At 35.7% G+C, this 23245-nt stretch overlaps 1 protein-coding gene across 1 annotated transcript in view; it reads right to left on the minus strand.

The window, feature by feature from the left end:
• The window catches only part of B3GALT1 (beta-1,3-galactosyltransferase 1), a 726928-nt gene that overhangs the window by 456900 nt on the left and 246783 nt on the right, over positions 1-23245 (minus strand). The window contains exon 2 of the mRNA XM_049773487.1: positions 20734-20826. The gene's annotated coding sequence lies outside the window, so the exon portion shown is untranslated. The remainder of the gene's footprint in view (positions 1-20733; positions 20827-23245) is intronic.

Consider the following 23245-nt stretch of genomic DNA (forward strand, 5'->3'; position numbering starts at 1 on the left):
ATGAATCTGTGTACCTTATTGGATTTTAATACATAAGATAATTTTAAAAGCTAACCTGCCATTCTATCAGCAAACTAGAGAAATTACCTAATAGTGAGATAATCAAATTATTCACATCATAGCTAATCATTTCATTGTCTCAAATTATGATACTTAGTATAATCAATGTAGTAAAAAGCCAATTTTTAGTGTAATAAAAAGCCTACTGTAGTAAAAAGGCTTATTGTGATCATATTCATCATTCTTCTAAAGATTTTTTTCTACTCTCACCTCACAAATAAGTTAGAATCAACAAGTGGATTGAAAATGCCAAGAAAATTAACTAATGGATGGATAGCCTAATTCAATTTAGTCACATATTTTCAATATATTCAAAAATTATTAATTCTCATGTAAACAAAATGTGGATAAATATTTTTTGCCTTTATTAACAAGTATGATATGAATTTTTTTCTCTTAAAAAATTAAAATATTTTCTGACCCATTATGGCTCATAATTACTTCAGTATGAGATAGATCTGTCAATTCTGGTTATATCAAGAGAAGATGGTAGAACTCACAGAACCAATATAGACAAGAAGAAAATTTTCTCCAAATGTCCTAACAATGGCATAGTATACTAAAACCATGTTATAGAGCAGTCACAAATAATATCATTGATCATTTTCAGGTAATTGTTTACCTAACTGAAAATTTCCAAAAAAAAAAAATTTTTGTCTGCTATTTTCCCCAACTGATAGTTTGGTAAATAAACCCATAGTTTTCAATCTGCTAAATTTAAATTGACAGAGGCTGACAATGCATTTTCAAAACTTCATTTTCTATGCTGAGGATTCTTACAGGCTTTTAGCAAGAACCATTAAATTGTTCCTGTAAGGGGATTGTGATATTAAGTGGAAAGCTTTCACAGAAAAAAAAATCTGATGTAAAAGAAGAAAATTGTGTTCTCAAAGCAATAAAGCCATTGCAAGTGTCAAACAGAAAACTGGAAAGATAATCAAATAGCAATTTCAACTCTTCCCTTTGAACTAGTTTTATGTATTTCTTGAACTCTCTCTGTTTTATACACTCCTTTTCCTTCCTTACCAATCTTCAAATTTTACCTAAATGTTCCCAGCAGTGGATAATCAAGTTAATTAAACTGTGATATTTCAAATTCTAGCCCAACCACACTTTCTCACTTAGTTCACACATTTCTTTCACCCAAATTCTGCCTATGCTGTTCTTTACTATGGAAGGGCAAACATAATTTCCGTTACACTTTAATGGAGAAACTTGAGAGACTTTGATAAAATGCTATTTCCTCCCTTTTCAACAAAGCATATGCTGCTTAAAAAAAAAACTTTAACAATTAAGGATCTAAAAATATACATGCAAAATTTCTTGCTTATAAAATTAAGAATTATGTTATTGATTCAATTAAAATAACTAAAATTAATTTTTACAAAAGCTTTTATTTCTGAGTAACCACTTGCAGAGTTACCAGATTTGTAGTCAATATCATCTTTCACTTAACTAAAAATAGAATTTTTTCTTCAGTATGTTATTTTTACTGCTCAATGAATTTCACAATACCAAATATAATAGATTGCTATCTTTCTACTATGATATTTTTCCTTCCTAAGAAATAAGACCAGTAGTCAAAATATTTTAAAAGCATTTTCAGAACAATGTCTTTAAAAAAAGGATAATAAATTTTATTAGAGAATATAAAAATTTTTTTAAGTATATTGAATAGTGAACAGTAAAAGTAATATACAACCATTACAGCTCAAAATTTTCATCTGCTAACAAATTCAGCCAAATTTGATGTAGACTTGAAAAAGAAAAACAAAATTTTGTTTTTTGTTCTTTTGGGTCACACCCCATACTGCTCAGGGGTTACTCCTGGCTCTGCACTCAGAAATTGTTCCTGGCAGGCACAGGGGCCCATATGGGATGCCGGGATTCAAGCCATAGTCCATCATGGGTCCGTCCTGGATTGGCTGCATCCAAGGCAAATACCCTACCTCTGTGCTATCCCTTTTGGCCCCACAAAAAAGAAAAATTTTAAAGGCAACAAGAATCTTTTCATGTTTTAATTATGTAAACTAGCCATTTCTTTAATGTAAAATACATGCCAAAAAAAAAAGTTCAACTACCCAGTCAAAAGAAGACCCTTAAATTGCCTAAGCCTTATATATAAGCTAAGTAAATTGCTTGCCATTTTATTTAAATTAATAAACAACATTATTTTGTTCAAATTTAAATATACTTGGTATCAATAAGTATCACTGATTTAAACTGAAATGAAGTCACGAAAAAACTGACAGTGAATCAATCCTTCCCTGAGAGCAGGTTTAATAGAGAGAGAAAGATAGAGATCAGTAAGGAAAAGAAAATAAGAGATTAAGGGTCAAGAGATTGACCTCTGATAAAAATCTGATTTCCTTTATAAAGTTCTTTATAATAAGTTTTGGAATTCCAAACAACTACCATCATTTCATCATCTTAAGCTCTTTTTCCCAATTTGCTTCCCAGAAATAACAAGATCATACATTTTCTTATGGTGCTTAAAAATCCTTTAATTTTATAATCCTAAACTTTTTTCAAAGTTTATTTGAAAAGTCTACCTTTCTTTTTTGGTAGACTCCCAACAAAACAAATTTTAAACAACTTAATTCTAGGGCCAGAAGATTTTAAAGCAATTAGTATTCATGCCAGGCTTGAATCTTTGCATGCATTTTCCAGGATTCAATTCAAGAACCACACTGCCCCCAAAGCATGACTTGATGGAGCCTTATAGGTCCCTGAGCACAGCCAAAGTGGTCCTGTTAACCCTGATAGCAAAAGGCCTGAGCAACTTTCCCTCTTGAACCTTTGCACTGAACTGATGCCGTGGCTGATCAAGAGTCATTGGTGGGTTCCCTAAACTTCCAGAGCACTATCTCGGAGCCCCAAATTTTTTTAAAAAATTTTAATTAAAAAATTAATTATAGCTCATAGCAGAGGCAGAAGTCCAAAATTGACTATAACTATTCTTTCTGAATCCTGTATCTCTTGTTATTAACTTTCTGACAGAGCCATTTAATCATTACTTATTTCTATGTTTTAATTCTTTGAAACTTAAAAATATCTCTAATAAGGGGTGTAGGGCTGTCAAATATTGACAGCTCCACGTTTAACTCTATGATAACTATGTGTTCCTTTGTCCTTTGAAACTAAAGAATCAATGTGTCTTAGAGAAAAAAGACAGTATATTAATAAAATGTGAGCTTCGGTATTAACCTAAAGAAAACCATATATCAGGCCGAGACTTCTGCAAATTGAACAATTGCTGCCATACTTTTCTGCCAAAGTAGGAGGAGACCTCAGTTCTTCAACAAGGCAATACTGTGTCTTGTTATGGAATCAGAGCAGAAGGGAAGAGCAAAGGGGAAGAAGTCACACACATTTTCATTTGGAAGCTTAACAGATTTAATTTTAGTCTTTCAAACTTGTCAACACATTTTTCAAAGACAGTTTTCAAATCCTTATTAAAGGCATATTTAATTGATAGTCGAAAACAAATATATTCTGTCTAGGACACTGCTAGTTCTTGACAGCAAAGATTTCATTTTATGGCATAGGAACACTGACTAGTTGGGTTTCAATCTTAATTATGTACTCTAAGTTAACTGAAAGAGCTATTTCCATAATATCAGTGACCTTCAAAACTGTTGCTATGCAGATAAACAATGGCCCTAGCAGTGAGTTTTTCCTTCAGTAATCAGATCAAATTTTGATCCCACTCCCCTGCCCTGAAGCAGCCCAAAGGCATTAAGACCACGGCTCTTTAATAAGAGACAAATATTAAGCTCTTGGGAGTTGCATAAAATGAGATGACAAGACACCCAGATGTAGAAACTCGGCACCATCCAGAAAAGGCTGGACCCCCTCAGAAAAAAAGAAGCTCTCAGAAGAACAAAAGATCTAGATAAGAACATGAAAAAGACTATGAAGAGGCAAGATTTGAAAACTCCCTAGCAGGGGCCAGAGCAATAGCTCAATGGTAGGGCATTTGGTTTTTATAAGACGAACCTAGGGGGCCGGGCGGTGGCGCTGGAGGTAAGGTAAGCCTTACCTGCGCTAGCCTAGGAGACGGACCGCGGTTCGATCCCCCGGCGTCCCATATGGTCCCCCAAGCCAGTAGCGACTTCTGAGCGCATAGCCAGGAGTAACCCCTGAGCGTCACCGGGTGTGGCCCAAAAACCAAAAAAAAAAAAAAAAAAGACAAACCTAGGTTCAATCCCCAGAGTCCCATATGGTCCCCAAGCCAGGAGCAATTTCTAAGTACATAGCCAGAAGTAACCTTTGATCATCACCTGTTGTGGCCCAAAAACCAAAAAATAAATAAATAACCAAACCAAAACAAAAAACTTCCTAGCAAAAGACTCTTAGCTGCATAACAAATACTTTGCAGGATAGTTGCGGGAAAGCTCTACTTTAAAATCATCTTTACAAAGGTATGCATCATGATATTCCATACTGGGCCTGTATCCTCAATTCAACATTCCTCTAAGTAAACTTATCTTATGTCACTATCTCTGGTTCAAATTCTATTCTGGAAGTAAAGACATTGATCCTGGAAAACCAGGAAAGAAGTTTGGTAGGACTAATTTTCTTGCAAGAATGATTCTTCACTCCAACTTGAGCCATGACTCTGCAGGAATTGTGGTTATTGTGACCAGTTCACATAGATAAAGTGGATTTCTGGGAGAACCTGAGAGTTGCCCAAAGGATCCTGTGAAAAGCAAGTGTTCAGACAGATGGATGGGAGGTTGCAGTGAGTTCTTAGGAAAAAATAAAAGCAAATTGATATTTAAGAAAGATAGTCTGTCACTAATCAGTAAACAGCCCCAAACAGCCTGAATTCCAAGGCTCTCTGAGATACTGAGTGGCAAAAAATATTTTTCATTCAGGATAGAACTAATGTGACTCATGTTCAGAATGATGACTGCTCCAGTAAGGCAGACACTATACCATGCTCAAAGATGACTGCCCCATTAAGGCTGAGTTTGGTCAGCCCCAAACTTGCCTAGGAGAACTAGATGGATAGAAAGAAAAGCCACAAATTCCTTTCTGAGACTGCCATCTCTCATTTCCTTGCTTCAAAGAAAGGCCTCCACAATATTCATGCTTAGTAGTGTTTGAGAACTGACCAGATTTAATCCTTGAATGTCCCAGGAATGCAGTAGGTAGTGCTTATTTCTTGATATTATTATTCCCCTCATTCCCCATGTCATCCAAGTTACCTGCAATACATCCCAAAGACTCATTCTCTCAACCTCATTGTTTTTGGTTTCTATATTCTCCCTTTTTCTGTATTTGGCACTTGAGAGCTTCTTTTTCTGACCTATTATCTTTTCAAATAGTGGATAGACAGGAACCTGGTTTAAATATGACTTCTCCAGACTCCTTTATATTCTTTTCTTTTGTTTTTGTCTTAGGGGCATACCGATGGTGCTTCAAGCTTACTCCTAGCTCTGCACTCAGGGTTCACACATAAAAGGCTCTGAGGACCATATGGGATGCCAGGAATTGAACTCAAGTAGCTACAAGTATCCTCCTACCCAGGATATCATATCAGAAAATATTCTCTCTCTCTCTCTCTCTCTCTCTCTCTCTCTCTCTCTCGATTTCAACCTTGGGCTTGATCCAATGCTATTCCCTTAATTAAATCATTTATCTCATTTATTTTTAGAAATTTAACCCAAGCTTCCTGAAATGAACCATGTATAACAAAGACAGAAAATTATACATTTTTCTAAGTGAGAAATAATTATCCTAGTTCAGGCCAGGTGTCTCAGAGTTTTCTGAAATGAATAAAATGACAGCTGTCCTGAGGACTCAAAAACTATAAGCAAAAAAACTGTTTGTAGAACTCAGCCCAGGTCCTCCTTCCTGTGATGTTAGAAGAGAAAGAAACATATGAAGCATAAGAAAACACCTTTATTGTGCCTTAAAATGTCTATAGAGCATTCAGCATAAAGAATTCAAATAATTCCTAGTCCTTCCTTCTTTCCAAGTCCTATATTCACTTTATAAGAAAGGATTGCTTTTAAGTTGTATATAGTGCTTGTACTTTATAAACTAAGTTTATTAGAAACCAAACTTCTTGAATAACTGAAAAATGTCAGAAACTAACTAGATATGTTTATTTTTCAAAAACAATTATGCATTCTTTCATATAACCTAATTATATAAACAGAGAACAAACCTGTACTAGTGGATTCACTCACTCAGAAAAATTTGTTGACAGTTCCTAAGAACAATAAATCTCAGTTTGGCTTTGAATAACCTCTTTAATAAATTTCACTTTAATAAACATTGAGTTTGCTTCACAGCAATGATCCCAAAGAACAAAGGGTTCTGAAAAGGTGAAACATTCTTTCTAGATGTAAGTTCTTCCATTTCAGTAGTTGCTGATTGGTAACAATGAGTATCTTAGCTTGAGATAAGTTTTTTTAATTTAATTTACTTAAAGAACATGTATCACATAATCAACCTAATTGATTATAATACATTTGTTTCCAGATAAATGGGAGTGAAAGTATTAGAAAAAGAAAGATAAAAGAATAGTAGCAAGCAAATTTGTGAAAATTACTGTAATCTCCAAAAAGGTCATTAAGACATTGTTAGAAGGTTTAGTAAGCTCTTATTGCTAGTTGACCATTTTATTATTTCCTTTGTTTCTGAACAATAGGTTATTTCAGATACACATTGGTGTCTAAATTGCTGTGTTAACTACAGGATGATAGTTTTAAACAAAAATTCCAAGCTTTATTGTTGATATTGTGGGCTTTGTAGGCTGTGCTTTTTTGGCTTTTGGATTTTCCAGAAGTGTGAGAAGGCAAGGGGAGGGTGATTGCACTCATTCCAAAAAAAAAAAATTATGGTTATATCAACCCAAATAAAGCCTGGAATTTTGGTCAGACTGTTGTCTCTGCAGAGAGCTGTAGAGAAGTAGTGAGGCAGGACCATTGGCAAAGTGGCATTTGTGGTCGATGTGCCTTTAGCAAAGTGGATGCTTGGCTTCTCTTAAGATAGATTTTAAATTTAAAATAAAGCTGTTCTTGGAATGCCTTAGGCACATACCCACTTTATACCTCTTTTTTCTTATCATTTTAAGACTCTTGCCTCAAGTTACTGTCCCTAAATCTTTATCCAGATTTTCCTTCCCAAAGAGACTTTACTATAGAAGTTCCCTTCTTAAGATATAATTTGTATTTTTCTATAGCATTTTATCTCCCAACATGTTATATTGTTGCCATATTTATTAGTTACTATTCCTTAAGCTTGTGTTACTAGACAGAATAAATAGTCTTTAGTTCACTGATGTCCCCTTGGCTTTTACTGGCACACTGACTCCCGCCCTTAGTACATGATTAATCAGTATTACTGAGTTGTAAAAACTTCCCATTATTGGGCACTATCTTCTTTCTCTTTTCACTGCCAACAGCTAGTCCAGGTTTCTGTTCATGGTAATTAGCTAATTAGCATGCTAATTGCATATCCTGCCCCTCCTTTCCTTAATCCATCTCCTCCACTGTTGGCTGCTTTTCTTATTCAAAACCAATTTATCTTCTTAGTTTTCTTCTCAGAAACCTCTGCTGAAAGGCAACTCAAAATTCCTTATTCTGGGACTCAAGACCCTGCTCAATATAACTACTAATCATATCCAGTCTCATCTCTTCAATCAACTTTGGGCAGGGAGGTATTGACTTTTTTTCATTTAAAAAATATTGGTTGACCTTTTAGACTAGGTCTTATGTGGCATAAAGCTAGTTTATTGTCAGTTTAGGAAACATGAGCATAAAAATTAAGTTTAAACAACAGCATTTAAATTAAATGTGAAACTGATATCAAACAAGACACTTAAGAATGTACAATCCTTGAATTTAAAATCATTGAAATGCCTCTTACCCTTCTTGACTAGGAATGCAAGCTCTACCTATTTGTAAAAATTCAAATTCAGCTTACTCTATGAGTGATTCTCCACCTATTAAAAGACATAATTACTTTTAGCAAATATAAATAATAAATATTTAGTTGTTCCAAAAATATTCTATGTGATTTTGCTCATCATTCTTCCACTCACATAAAGAAACACTAATGTATGTATTGTACACACCTCCTCATCCCAAAATGCTGAGGAATGTCTTCTTTTAAATTATCCTTTCCTTCAAACTTGATCCAACTTGAGGTAAAATACTAGAAAGATATCTGGACTTTGAGGGAAAGATAATTACATTGACAATTTGAATTAATGAGAAGAAAGCTGATGCCCTTGAATAGTGCCACTTTTTGATTATCATCTCTGTTTCCATGCCTCATTTTCTTACTATTTCTTTTCCTCACATCACAAAGGCTTAAAGTTGATAATAAAACTGATGGTTTCAATAGCATTACCCTACTTTTCTCATTAATGTTAGGGTCTTGTTTTAGGGATACTCCCAATCATTCTTCTCGGGTCATGCTTTAATAAACTCCTACTTTGGTAATCGATGTAAGATAAACAGTCTAGGCTTAAAGAATAGTTTGGTTTTTTAGGGGGTTGTAGAGTGATCATTGCATAAATTCTTAGAAAAAAATGTTTCTTCTATAATTACAAAAGTTATCTTTACCTCACAAAAGTTAATGATGAGACAGGTGATGATAGGACAAGAGCTTTCTGGGTGAGAAACCAGCAGAATGAAAGATAGAAAGTTTGTGTAGTCAAAGTAACCATAATGTCTACAGGATCATGTGAAACAATATTTATTTATAAAGAGCAGGGAAACAGTTAGAAAGGGTGGGCACAGACTGTTGCCAGAATACATTAAAATTACCTAGGGGGTTGGTCCTCTGAGGCACAGTCTGCCTTATCTGCAAATTTAAGATTAGGCTTTGGGTTAAAGACAAAATGAGAACTTCTCTGAGCTTAACATTTAGATTTTAGGGGGGGAAGGTAAAGAAAGGACAAACTTTCCTTATCTTTAGGCTTTGGTACAAAGATAGTTGCGCTTATTTAATATTGATAGTTGGTCCAGTTTTACCTCCTAAACCTTAACACTCAATATAGTTACTAGGAAGAAAAAAAAATGTACAGAGATTTAGGTACTTGCTTTCATTCCATGGATCCTAGTTTCTTAGCACAGAACTGAAATTAGTCACACACACACACACACACACACACACACACACACACACATCCCACATACACTGTGTACATACACTAAAAACCTCTGAGATGTCCCCCTAAAAAGAACTAAAACAAACCTATTTGAAGATTTCAGATTGAAGAGTCCCCAAATATAAATCTGTAGAAATTTTAAACAACAGTCTTCTGAGAAATTCATATTCTTTCAAAAATCTTATATGGGATTGGAGAAATATTATAGGGGGTCAATGCATTTACTTTGGACCTCATTGACCTAACTTGCATAATTATCATCAGGAATCACTCCTGAGAACAGAGTCAGGAACATTTCCGAATATCATCAACCACTTCCCTCCCAAACTAAAAATCTCCTAAATGATTCTGGCAATGAGTTGGATAAGGTCATTACTTCAGTTTACTTGGGGCTAAATACCATAGTCGCATGACTCTTCTGTTCAAAAATCATTTGTTTAACCACTGAAATTAATGACCAATACTTATAATGAATAGTAATAGTAATAGTTTCAGAATTTAGCCATTTCTGTTTTCAAGTACTATATAAAGTAAAAGAAAATTTTAGAATTTAAAGTACCACAAAATCAGCATATATGACACATTTGACTTCTTCTGTCAAATATTAGCTCTTCCTAAACACCACAATCTTTTTGTTTTATTTGGCAGGGGGATATTTGGGGCCACACTTAGTGAATTGGACTTAAGGTTCATTCCTGGCTCTGCACTCAGATATCAGTACTGGCAAGCTCAGAAAACCATCGGTAGGTGGGGATTAAATCTAGGTTGACCCTGTGCAAGGCAAACACCCCACACACTAGATTATTGGACCTCTACAATCCTTTAAAATAGTAACAACTGTAATTTACAACTGACAATCTCAGGAAGAGAGAGTGGCCAAGTCTTTGCTCTGCTGAAACTATCACCCACAATCACTGCTTCATCTATACCCCCGCTTCACCACTTTTGACAACTATCTGCAGAGACACCATTCTGACCAAAACTCTAAATATGTCAGTATTTGGGCTAACATCATCAGGAATATTTTGGAGTGAATGTAGGCAACTTCCCCAATCTTTTCATACTTCTGAAAGTCCTGGCGACCAGAAGTGTGCTCCACAAAAGCTGCAGTATCAGCAAAAGTAACCAAATACTGGATCATGAGGCTGCTTTTTGCAGCCATGTGCTAGCTCCATTCTTATTGAATACTAACATTCCCATGGGAGTTTACCAATTTAGATGCCAATGTGTGCCTAAGGTCAGCTAGTGTAATGTCCAAAGACAAATGGAGTAATAGAATGGTCGGCTAGCAAAAGGAGCATACTAAACCTCCTGACTATGACAATGACCTCATTAGAATTACAATAATTTTCACAAATTTGCTCGCTACTGTACTTTTTTTTCCTTTGTTTTATCTGTTCCCTCTCTCCCTCCCTCCCTCCCTCCCTCCCTTCCTTCCTCCCTCCCTCCCTTCCTTCCTTCCTTCCTTCCTTCCTTCCTTCCTTCCTTCCTTCCTTCCTTCCTTCCTTCCTTCCTTCCTTCCTCCCTTCCTCCCTCCCTCCCTCCCTCCCTCCCTCCCTCCCTCCCTCCCTCCCTCCCTCCTTCCTTCCTTCCTTCCTTCCTTCCTTCCTTCCTTCCTTCCTTCCTTCCTTCCTTCCTTCCTTCCTTCCTTCCTTCCTTCCTTCCTTCCTTCCTACCATTTTTCTCCCACTTATCTGGAAACAAATATATTGCAATTAATGGTGGCTCAGATGCATTAGGGGTGTTAAAAAAGGACAAAACTAAATATCTCAGCCACAAAGTGAACAAAAATAAAATCATGATACCCAAACTTTAACAACTAAACTTAAAAATGGGCTTTTTATGATGGCAGACTAGGACAGGGGCTTGTGACATGGAGAGTCTGTGAACATTGTTGTGGGGAAATTGATACTGGTGTTGGGATTGGTGTTGAAATATTGTATGTCTAAAACTAAACTATGAATATTATTATTTGTAAATAATGCTTTAGGGGATGCTTAAATTTTTATTTTTTAAATAATATCTTTATTTAAGCACCCTAATTACAAACATGTTTGTAGTTGGATTTCATTCATAAAAAGAACACTCCTATTTCCAGTGCAACAAAATAAGGTGAAAATTATATTTCAGTAGAATAAAAAAAATACATTCTGGTGGGAAATTAAGTTAAATTGATTTCTTAACATTTGTTTGGGTTTTCTTTTGTTGTTTGTTTGTTTTGGGGCAACACCCACTAATGCCCAGGGATTACTCCTGGCTCTTAACTCAGAAATTCCTCCTGGCAGGCTTGGGGACCATATGGGATACTGGGGATCTTATTAAGGTCCCTTGTGGATCAGCATTATACAAGACAAATACCCTACTGCTGTTCTATCACCCCAATCCCAATTTCTTAACATTTTGGTTATTTCTCATTTCCCTTATAATTACAAAATTGTAACTGACAGCAGTAAAATGGTAATTTATTTAATCTGATTATAATTATATTTTGTTTAACTTATATTACAAATGTATTCTATTTACAAAATATATGTGTTACTCTTTTATATTCTACTCTTAGATCCACTTTTACACTCATCTCTAAAATTGTTTTCTTCTTTTCTGTCTCAGAACAATCTTCCATCAATTACACCACTATAAAGGTATATGAATTTAAACAATTATATTGGCATAATCTCTTGTGTCCTATATTTGGGACTTGTGTCTCTATTATTCTAATCTCAGATGTAATTGATAATATTAAATTTACTGCAATGAGAACTTCATATGATACAAATCAATGTTTTGTAAATTATATACAGGTCACCCTAAAGAATAGCCCATGATGCTTGTTAAAAGTAAAGAATTTGGGCCCTTTAAATGACTCAGATATTTAAGTACATAGATTAAAAATAATAAAGTTCATATAAGAACTGGGAGTAATTTTTATGCATGAAAGTCCTATACACAGGACACTAAAGATTATGTCAATATAATTTACAAGTTTCTTTGGAAGCAAATCCAATAGCAACACACCTTTTGTTTTACTACATTTGTGTATATTTAAACTGTAATCACTTAAACAACAAAAGTCCATTTCTTTGGTATTTATCCCTCTACCACCAGAGTACATCTTTTTACAAAACATAGAGAGAAACAAATGCCTATTTGGCAAGGACTTGTTTAATACCTTAAAAAGTCAAAGAATAGAGCTGACAAATTTCTGTCAATGTTAACATTCTATTTTGCAATAAAAGTACTATTTAAAAAAAGTTTGATTAAATAGTTTAGCAGAATAATAAGGAAAATTATATATAAAACTTGATGTGATTCCCTTTGTTATGTAAAGTATAATTTCTTATGTAATGATTAAAGTAATGTATATTATCTAATATAAAGTCCAATATATAAATTCTTACATGATGTATAATGTCTATGCAATGTCATATGTAAGTACATGTTACAGATCTTTATTAGAATTATATAGCATTTAATATATAGGTTAAATATATAATAACAAAAATATGCTCAATTCTATTCTACTATATATTAGATGACACATTATATTTGACCAAATCAGGGCAAGGATTTACTGAATTCTCCTTTTACTAAGACTTTGACCTTGACTTCTCTCCTTGGATCAGTTCTCAAGGTTTATTAGGATTTCTGCTGAGTCAAATTAGCTAAATTCCTCCTTCCTTGATATCTGATCACATTCCTCCTTCCCACCAGAAAAATCTCATCTTACTGGTTTGTCTTCAGCCACTATACTCTTGAGTAAATATAAAAAGAATTCTCTAAAATTTCTATCCATTAATCTCTACTTCTCTCTTTCAGTATACATATCTCTTGTCCTTACTATATTGGAGTTGCACTCAATTTCTTTCCCAAATGCAAAATTCCATTGCAATAGTCCTTCTTGAATACAGTCTTACCATCTGTCTTTAACAAGTGTCATGAAAATGTTTTCTTTAACACTGGCATTGAGTCATGTTTAAAGATAAAAATATAGAAAGAGCTATGCCTGCCCAGTGGTTCGCAACTGTGAGTGTTGCCTGTGTGTGTTTTTCCACTGTCCTGTCTCTGAAACCTCTTGGGAGTGGGAGGAAAAGGGCCCAGAAAAATAGCACTCCCAGAGGCTCATCCAAGGGCTGGAGCGCCAAAGAACTGTGTCGGACCATGAAAACCGGCTATCCGCAGTATTCTCCAGAAAGGAAAGTCGCCTGTTTGTGACATCAGGCTGGGAAAATCTATGCCCGCCCAGTGATTCCTGACTGTGAGTGTTGCCTGCATGTGTTTTTCCACTGTCCTGTCTCCAAAACCTCTTGGTAGTGGGCTGAAAAGGTTCCAGAAAAATAGCACTCCCAGAGGCTAACCAAAGGGCCGGAGTGCCAAAGAACTGTGTCGGACCATGAAAACCAGCTATCCGCAGTATTCTGCAGAAAGGAAGGTCACCTGTTTGTGACGTTATGTTGGGAAAATCTACGCCCACCCAGTGATTCCCGACTGTGAGTATTGTCTGTGTGTGTTTTTCCACTGTCCTGTCTTCGAAACATCTTGGGAGTGGGCCAAAAAGGGCCCAGAAAAATAGCACACCCAGAAGCCCCAGAAGATCATGGCACTCTTTCTACCCAATGAACCCCACTACAACATGCAGAAAAAAAATCACACTACAAGTGGAAAAATGGGGAAACCTCACAGGCAAACAAAATGCACAGAGAATGAAGACGATAACTCAGGTGACCAAAAAACTTCAACCATCTAATTAACCTCTCAGACAAGGAGTTTAGAATAGTAATATGGAAGATCTTTGTAGAACTCAAAGAAAGCATAGATCGATCTGAACAAAACACAAAGACAGAAATCAAAAAACACCAAACTGAAATAACAGATCTGAAAAACACAAACTGAAAAACTCAGTAGATGGCCTCTCCAGCAGGGTAACAGCGGCTGAGGACAGAATTGGAGTGCTGGAAGATGAGATGCAGAAAAACTCAACACAACAGAAGATATTGGAAAAGAAACTTAAGAAAAACAATCAGGCAATGGAAAAAGTACACAAGGAATGTGAACAGATGAAAATAGAAGTCTTTGATAAACTCAAAAGAAACAACATAAGAATCATTGGAGTCCCAGAGACCCAGGTAGGAGATCTCCAGAAGAATCAACTGTCAAAGACATTATCAAAGAGATACTCCCAGAGTTAAAAACTACATGCAATCAAATTCTGGATGCCTGAAGAGTACTAGCTAAAAGAGACCCAAAGAAAAACACCCCAAGACACATCCTCGTTACAATAACAAATTCCACAGATAGAGAAAGAATACTGAAAGCAGCAAGATCAAAAAGGGAAATTACATTTAAAGGAGCATCCCTAAGACTTACAGCATATCTAAACACCCCCATTACTACTGAGGAAATTGAATCTGAAAGCACACATCTGCCTAAAAAGAAAAGCCCAGGCCCAGAGGGATTTACTAATGAATTCTTTCAAACATTTCAAGAGGAGCTACTACCAATCCTAGCCAGGCTCTTCTATGAAATTGAAAAAATGGAACACTCCCAAACAGCTTTAATGAAGCCAACATCGCCTTGATACCAAAACCAGACAGAGATGCTGCAAAAAAAAAAAAAAAAAAAAAGAAAATTACAGACTAATATCCCTGATGAATGCAAATGCAAAGATCTTCAACAAAATCCTGGCAAATAGGATCCAATGCATCATCAAGAAGATCATACACTATGACCAAGTAGGTTTCATCCCGGGAATGCAAGGATGGTTTAACATCCATAAATCTATCAATATCATACACAACATCAACAACAAGAAACATAAAAATCACATGATCATATCAATAGATGCAGAAAAAGCATTTGAAAAAGTCCAAAACCCATTCTTGATCAAAACTCTCAGCAAGATGGGAATGGAAGGAACCTTTCTCAATCTAGTTGAGGTCATCTACCACAAGCAAATAGCAAATATTATCCTCAATGGAGAAAAACGAAAAGCCTTTCCTCTAAATTCTGGTACAAGACAAGGCTGTCTGTTCTCACCACTCCTCTTCAACATAGTACTAGAAGTGCTTCCTATAGCGATCAGGCAAGAGAAAGCTATCTAGGGAACCCAGATAGGAAAGGAAGAAGTCAAGCTCTTACTGTTTGCAGATGACATGATACTCTACTTATAAAACTCTAAAGACTCTACCAAATAGCTTCTAGAAACAATAGACTCAAATGCAAGGTGATAGGCTACAAAATTAACACACAGAAATAAATGGCCCTTTTATACACAATGATGATAGGAAAAAGATGGACGTCAAGGCAATCCCATTTACATTAGTGCCAAACAAACTCATTAATCTTGGAGTCAACTTGACCAAAGATGTGAAGGACCTATACAAAGAAAACTATAAAGCCCTGCTCCAAGAAATAAGAGAGGACACACGGAAATGGAAACACATATCATGCTCAAGGATTGGCAGGATTAATATCATTAAAATTGCAATACTCCCCAAAGCATTGTGCAGATGTAATGTGATCCCTCTAAAGATACCCATGACATTCTTTAAAGAAGTGTATCAAACAGTTATGAAGTTCATCTGGAACAATAAACACCCTCGAATAGCTAAAGCACTCTTAGGGAATAGGAGTATAGGAGGCATTACTTTCCCCAACTTTAAACTGTACTATAAAGCAATAGTTATCAAAACAGCATGGTATTGGAATAAAGACAGACCCTCAGATCAGTGGAATAGGCTTGAGTTCTCAGACAATGTTCCGCAGACATACAATCACCTAAGTAAGGAGTAAAAAATCCTAAGTGGAACAGGGAAAAACTCTTCAAGTGGTGATGGCAGAACTGGTTAGCCACTTGCAAAAAAGCGAACAAAGTTCCCCAGTTAACATCATGTATGAAGGTAAAATCCAAATAGATTAAAGATCTTGATATCAGACCTGATACCATAAGGTATATAGAACAACACGTTGGTAAAACACTCCATGACATTGAGACTAAAGGCATCTTCAAAAAGGAAACTGCACTTTCCAAACAAGTGAAAGCAGAGATCAACAGATGGGAATACCTTAAGTAGAGAAGCTTCTGCACCTCAAAAGAAATAGTGCCCAGGATACAAGAGGCACCCACCGTGTGGGAAAAACTATTCACTCAATATCCATCAGATAAAGGGCTAATATCCAAAATTTGCAGGGCACTGATAGAACTTTACAAGGAAAAAACATCTAATCCCGTCAAAAAATGGGGAAAAGAAATGAACAGACACTTTGATAAAAAAGAAATACAAATGGCCAAAAGGCACATGAAAAAATGCTCCTCAGGGCCAGAGAGATAGAATAGAGGTAAGGCGTTTGCCTTTCATGCAGAATGTCATCGGTTTAAATCCCGGCATTCTATATGGTCCCCCATGCCTGCCAGGAGCAACTTCTAAACATGGAGCCAGGAGTAACCCCAGAGCTCTGCCGGGTATGATCCAAAATACACAAGAAAAAAAAGAAAAAATGCTCCTCATCACTGATCATCAGGGAGATGCAAAACAAAACAAAGATGAGATACCATCTCACACCACAGAGATTGGCACACATCACAAAGAATGAGAACAATCGGTGCTGGCTGGGATGTGGAGAGAAAGGAACTCTTATCCACTGCTGGTGGGAATGATGTCTAGTCCAACCTCTATGGAAAGCAATATGGGAGATTCCTCCAAAAACTAGAAACTGAGATCCCATACGATCCAGCTATACCAGTCCTAGGAATATACCCTAGCAACAACAAAAAAAAATACAATACAAAAACCCCTTCCTCAAACCTATGTTTATTACAGTACTACTCAAAATAGCCAGTCTCTGGAAACAACCAAGATGCCCTTCACCAGACGAATGGCTAAAGAAAACGTGGTACATATACACAATGGAATATCATGCAGCCTTCAGGAGAGATTAAGTCATGAAATTTCCTATACATGGATGTACATTGAATTTATATGCTGAGTGAAATAAGTCAGGAGAGAGTGAGAGATGCAGAATAATCTTCCTCATCTATGGGTTTTAAGAAAAATAAAAGTCATGGAAGCACATACCCTACTTAAGGATTGGCAGGATTAACATCATTAAAATGGCAATACTCCCCAAAGCATTGTACAGATGTAATGTGATCCCTCTAAAGATACCCATGACATTCTTTAAAGAAGTGAATCAAACAGTTATGAAGTTCATATGGAACAATAAACACCCTCGAAGAGCTAAAGCACTCCTAGGGAAAAAGAATATGAGAGGAATTACTTTCCCCAACTTTAAACTGTACTACAAAGCAATAGTTATCAAAACAGCATGGTATTGGAATAAAGACAGGCCCTCAGATCAGTTGAGTAGGCTTGAATACTCGGAGAATGTTCCCCAGACAAACAATCACTTAATTTTTGATAAAGGAGCAAGAAATCCTAAATGGAGCAAAGAAAGCCTCTTTAACAAGTGGTGTTGGCACAACTTGCTAGCCACTTGCAAAAAATTGAACTTATACCCTCATCTAACATCATATACGAAGGTTAAATCCAAATAGTTGAAAGACCTCTATATCAGACCCGAAACCATAAGATATATAGAACAACACGTAGGTAAAACACTCCAGGACATTGATTCTAAAGGCATCTTCAAAGAGGAAACTGCACTCTCCAAGCAAGTGAAAGCAGAGTTTAACAGATGGGAATACATTAAACTAAGAAGCTTTTGCACCTCAAAAGAAATAGCGCCCAGGATACAAGAGCCCCCCACTGAGTGGGAGAAACTATTCACCCAATACCCATCAGACCAGGGGCTAATCTCCAAAAATACAAGGCACTGACAGAAATTTACAAGAAAAAAACAAACTCTAATCCCATCAAAAAATGGGGAGAAGAAATGGACAGACACTTTGACAAAGAAGAAATACAAATGGCCAAAAGACACATGAAAAAATGCTCCACCTCACTAAACCTCAGGGAGATGCAAATCAAAACAACGATGAGATACCACCTCACACCCCAGAGAATGGAACACATCACAAAGAATGAGAACAAGCAGTGTTGGCGAGGATGGGGAGAGAAAGGAACTCTTATCCACTGCTGGTGGGAATGCCGTCTAGTTAAACCTTTATGGAAAGCAATATGGAGATTCCTCAAAAATCTGGAAATCGAGCTCCCATACTTCCCAGCTATACCACTCCTAGGAATATACTCTAGGACACAAAAATACAATACCAAAATACCTTCCTTTCACCTATATTCATTGCAGCACTATTTACCATAGCAAGACTCTGGAAACAGTCAAGATACCCTTCAACAGACGAATGGCTAAAGAAACTGTGGCACATATACACAATGGAATATTATGCAGCTGTCAGAAAAGATGAAGTCATGAAATTTTCCTAACATGATGTACATGGAATCTATTATGCTGAGTGAAATAAGTCAGAGAGAGAGAGTGAGAGAGAAAGATGCAGAATGGTCTCACTCATCTATGGGTTTTAAGAAAAATGAAAGACATTCTTGCAATAATAACTTTCAGACACAAAATTGAAAAGACTTGGAAGTTACAGTTCACTTCATGAAGCTCACCACAAACAGGGATGAGTTTAGTTAGAGAAATAACTACGATTTGAACTGTCCTAATAATGAGAATATACGAGGGAAATAGAAAGCCTGTCTAGAGTACAGGTGGGGGTTGGGTGATGAGGAGGGAGATTTGGGACATTAGTGATGGGAATGTTGCACTGGTGATGGGTGGTGTTCTTTACATGACTGAAACCCAAACACAATCATGTATGTAATAAAGTTGTTTAAATAAAAAAAAAAAGAAAAGTCATCTTTGCAACAATCCTGAGACAATGAGAGGAGGGCTGGAACTCCCAGCTCACTTCATGAAGCTCACCACAAAGAGTGGTGAGTGCAGTTATAACTACACTGAGAACTACCATAATCAAGTGAATGAATGAGGGAAATGGAAAGACTAGAGTATAGGTGGAGGTGGGGTGGGATGGAGGGAGATTTGGGACATTGGTGGTGGGAATGTTGCACTGGTGAAGGGGGGTGTTCTTTACATGACTGAAACTAATCACAATCAAATTTTAATCAAGCTGTTTAAATAAATAAAAAATACTGTAAAAAAGAAGCAAAGCATGAGGGGTAGAAAAAAGAAATATAGAAAGATTAATTCTTCCATTGGAGAGAGCATCCCTCTAGTTTTTTAATTTAACACATCAGAAATATTTAGAGTAATGCGAGAAAATTTAAAGTAGAAATATGCACTGAGCAAACAAAAATTACTGACTTGAAAAGACTATAAAGAACTTCTTATTATGGTATGTTTGTATAAATTTAACTGAATATATAATTTATGAATATCTAATTTGATATGACATATGTAAAATAATATTGCTCATGCCAAACACTTTACTTAAATAGTATCAAATATGACTTGTTTTAAAAATAAAGATCTATAGAATATCCATATTTTATTTGTAGAAACTAAATAATTGATATATTCCATATTATTTTATTTTACTTGCATATTATTAGAAAAGTATTTGTTTATCATGACATTTTGATAATAGAAAGCAGATAGAAACAAAAAATGCAGAGACTCATGCAAAGGCATTGTCACAGGAAATGTTTCCAGGGGAAAGTTCAGATTCTAAAGCAATACTATTACAAAGAAAATAATGAACGTATTTTTAGTAACTAAATGTCCAAAGTCTTTGGACAGTCATAATACATTTTGTAATTAATATGTCAAATAGTCTTAGAAATTACTATGAGAAAATACTACACCTATATCAGATATGCAAGTCACTGGCCATATAAAAAGCTGACAATGATGTAGAGTAATAGGAAGTCTTATTAATTGACAGAGGGAAGTAAAAATGGTGTGGTCACTTTTTAATACAGTTTTGCAATTTCTTATGAATCTAAACAATCTTAGTATACAATCTAGTGACACCCTTAAGTGTATACCCAAATCAACTGAAAACTTTTCTTTAAGAAAAACTAAATAACACCAACCACAGATAAGTGAAAAAGCAGATGCGAGTTAGATCTTTCAAAAAGATCTTCTATAAATCACCTCTGAGTTCCATAAAGCAATAGCTTGTAGATGCATTAAGTCCTTATCCATTTATACCCAGAGTTAGTCTATAACAGCAGCAGTGGTGAGAGTCTGAGACTAAGTAGTCTATGAAGGATATCATAGGAATATTTTTATGTCCATATACAGGTAACAAAAAAAGGCTGAGAAGTACCTTGGAGAACAATTTTGCTGACAGCCTTTTCATTCAAATCAGTAAGACATTCTTTCCATGTCCATTATTTCTGCAAGTCATCCAGTTTCAAACATAAGACTAATATTTGCTGAGAAATTATTTATAAATTTATATGATATAGATTGTATGATACTACAAAGGTATAAACAAATACAAATCACCCTTCCTACTTGTGGTAATCATTGCCCATTTTCGTATCATTGTATCACTAATTTTTAAAGCTTATGTAATTAAAAATAGGAACCAACTATATTACCTTATAATAAAAACTTCAGCAATTCACTCAAGGTTAGGCGCCTGTGTCTTCATGCAAATCCTCTACTCCTGGACCAAAGTTCGTGAAGCGAATCTAATGGTATAAAATAGAAAAGAAAGGTAAATTCTTCATGTAGTATTTCAACCAACAGAAATGTTCTAATTCAAATTGTGCAGATTTTCTTATGGAAATCTAAATTTCATGAGATTTTTCACGTATTTTCCTCAAACTGTCCAATAAAATCATTAACTTCTAGAGACTTTAATTTGAAGGTAGAATTTTCTTCTTTTAAATTATTTATAATCTCCCTCTCCACATCTATAGATGAACATCTCCCCGATCTCTTATGACACCATTTAAACTATTTCCATGATTATTTTTCATAAATCACAATTTAATTCTTTAGTCACATTTGGAATAGCAAATATTTCTGCAACAAAAGTTGAAATTCCTTAAGTTTATCTAATCCAGCCTCTGCTATGAAGTAAACCAACCATTTTTTTTTTGTTGTTATTTATTTTTGGGTCACACCCAGCTGCGCTCAGGAGTTACTCCTGGCTCTATGCTCAGAAGTTGCTCCAGGCAGGCTCGGGGGACCATATGGGATGCAAGGATTCGAACCGGGGTCTGTCCTGTGTTGACCATGGGCAAGGCAAACACCTTACTGCTGTACTATCGCTCTGGCCCCAATAAACCAACCAATTTTTGTCCCTAACCTCCTATGTCTAATTTTTTTTCTGAATTAAAAATCACTACCAGCATCCTAAGTACTCCATCAAGTCTGTAATAAGATGGATCTGAGCCAGTGAAAACATGTGCTCAACTAATATGTTCCATAAGACAATCTCTCATCACCATACACTTGAGGCATTCTTTTTTTGCTCTTAGCAAAAATAAACTAGTTCTGGCAGTTGATCATGGATTGCTTTAATTCTATGAATCCATTTTCTATAGGCTTTTCTTGGCAAGCTTCTTCTCATTGCCTGCAAACTGACTACAGTTCCTCATTTTAATTCTACCTAAATGTTAACTGGAAAAGTTATGTTCCAAAAAAAAGTTTAAGAAAGTTTTAATTAAGAAAAAAGAAGTGTGCAGCTTTTTATTGTTTAAAATGTTTTTAATTGGGGTTAACATTGGTTTAAAAGAGTGTAAATGTTTTTTATTTTGTTTTGTTTTGTTTTGTGGCCACATTCAGCAGTGCTCAGGACTTACTCTTTTTTTTTTTGGTTTGGGCCACACCCGGTGACACTCAGGGGTTACTCCTGGCTACGCGCTCAGAAGTCGCTCCTGGCTTGGGGGACCATATGGGACGCCTGGGGATAGAACTGCGATTCATCCTAGGCTAGCGCTGGCAAGGCAGACACCTTACCTCTAGCGCCACCACGCCAGCCCCAGGGCTTACTCTTGACTCTGCATTCAGTTAACATATGGGGTGTAAGAGTATACTCAGGTTGTCTGCCTGTAAGGACAACCTATGCATTGTCCTATCACTCTGGCCTCAGAGTGTAAAAGTTTTTGGGTTAGAATGCAAATACACTTATCATCCAAGTGTCAGAATCTCTTTACCAAAGTACTTTGAATCGTTTTAACCTACTTATCTCATTTTCTGAGCCCAGTTCTGTGGTCAGACTCTATAGAATGTTTTCATTGGATATCGTCAACAAATATAACATATATCAGTATTATTAGTGAGCTCTTTTGGTATTTGCCTTTCTTCTTCTTACTTGTTTCACTTAACACAACATTCTCTAATCCAGACATGTTGTAGCAAAAGGCACGTTTTCATTTTTTTTAATTGTTTTAATTTTGTTCTTGGGTCACACCTGGTGATGCTCAGAAATTACTCCTGACTCTGTGCTGAGAAATCACTCTTGGCAGGCATGGAGGACCATGTGGGATGCTGGAATTCAAACCAACATTCATCCTGGATTGAATGCATGCAAGGCAAATGCCCTATTGCTGTGCTGTATCTCTGGACCCTTCATTTTTTTTTATAGATAAGAAGCATTTTATGTATATACCATATCTTTATTCATTCATCTATCATTGCATATTTGAGAAGTTTCCATATTTTGGTTATTGCAAATAGAGCTGTAATGAACTGAAGTATACAGACATAACTTGGATTCATATTTTTGTATATTTGGGATAGAAGGAAAGAAGTGAAACTACTGAATTACATAGGAGTGCTATTTTTTGTGATTTTTTTTGAGGAATCTCTATATATAGTTTTCCATTAAGGCTTAATCAAGTTATATTCCAAACGGCAGTGCGGGGTTCTTTATTTTTCCACATCTTTTCCAGTAATGAATGTTTCATATATTTCTGCTATGGGCCACTCTTTAGACTGTGAGGTGATATCTTATTTTAATTTTGATTTTAATTTCTCTTATAATCTGTTATTATAAACCATTTTAATATACTTGTTACATATATGTTTGTCGTCTTTGGTGAATAGTTTTTACAATTCTTCTCCCCACTCTTTTTTTTTCTTTTTTTTATTGTAAGAATT

The sequence above is a fragment of the Suncus etruscus genome, chromosome 5 (genome assembly GCF_024139225.1).
Source record: "Suncus etruscus isolate mSunEtr1 chromosome 5, mSunEtr1.pri.cur, whole genome shotgun sequence".
Lineage (NCBI taxonomy): Eukaryota > Metazoa > Chordata > Mammalia > Eulipotyphla > Soricidae > Suncus > Suncus etruscus.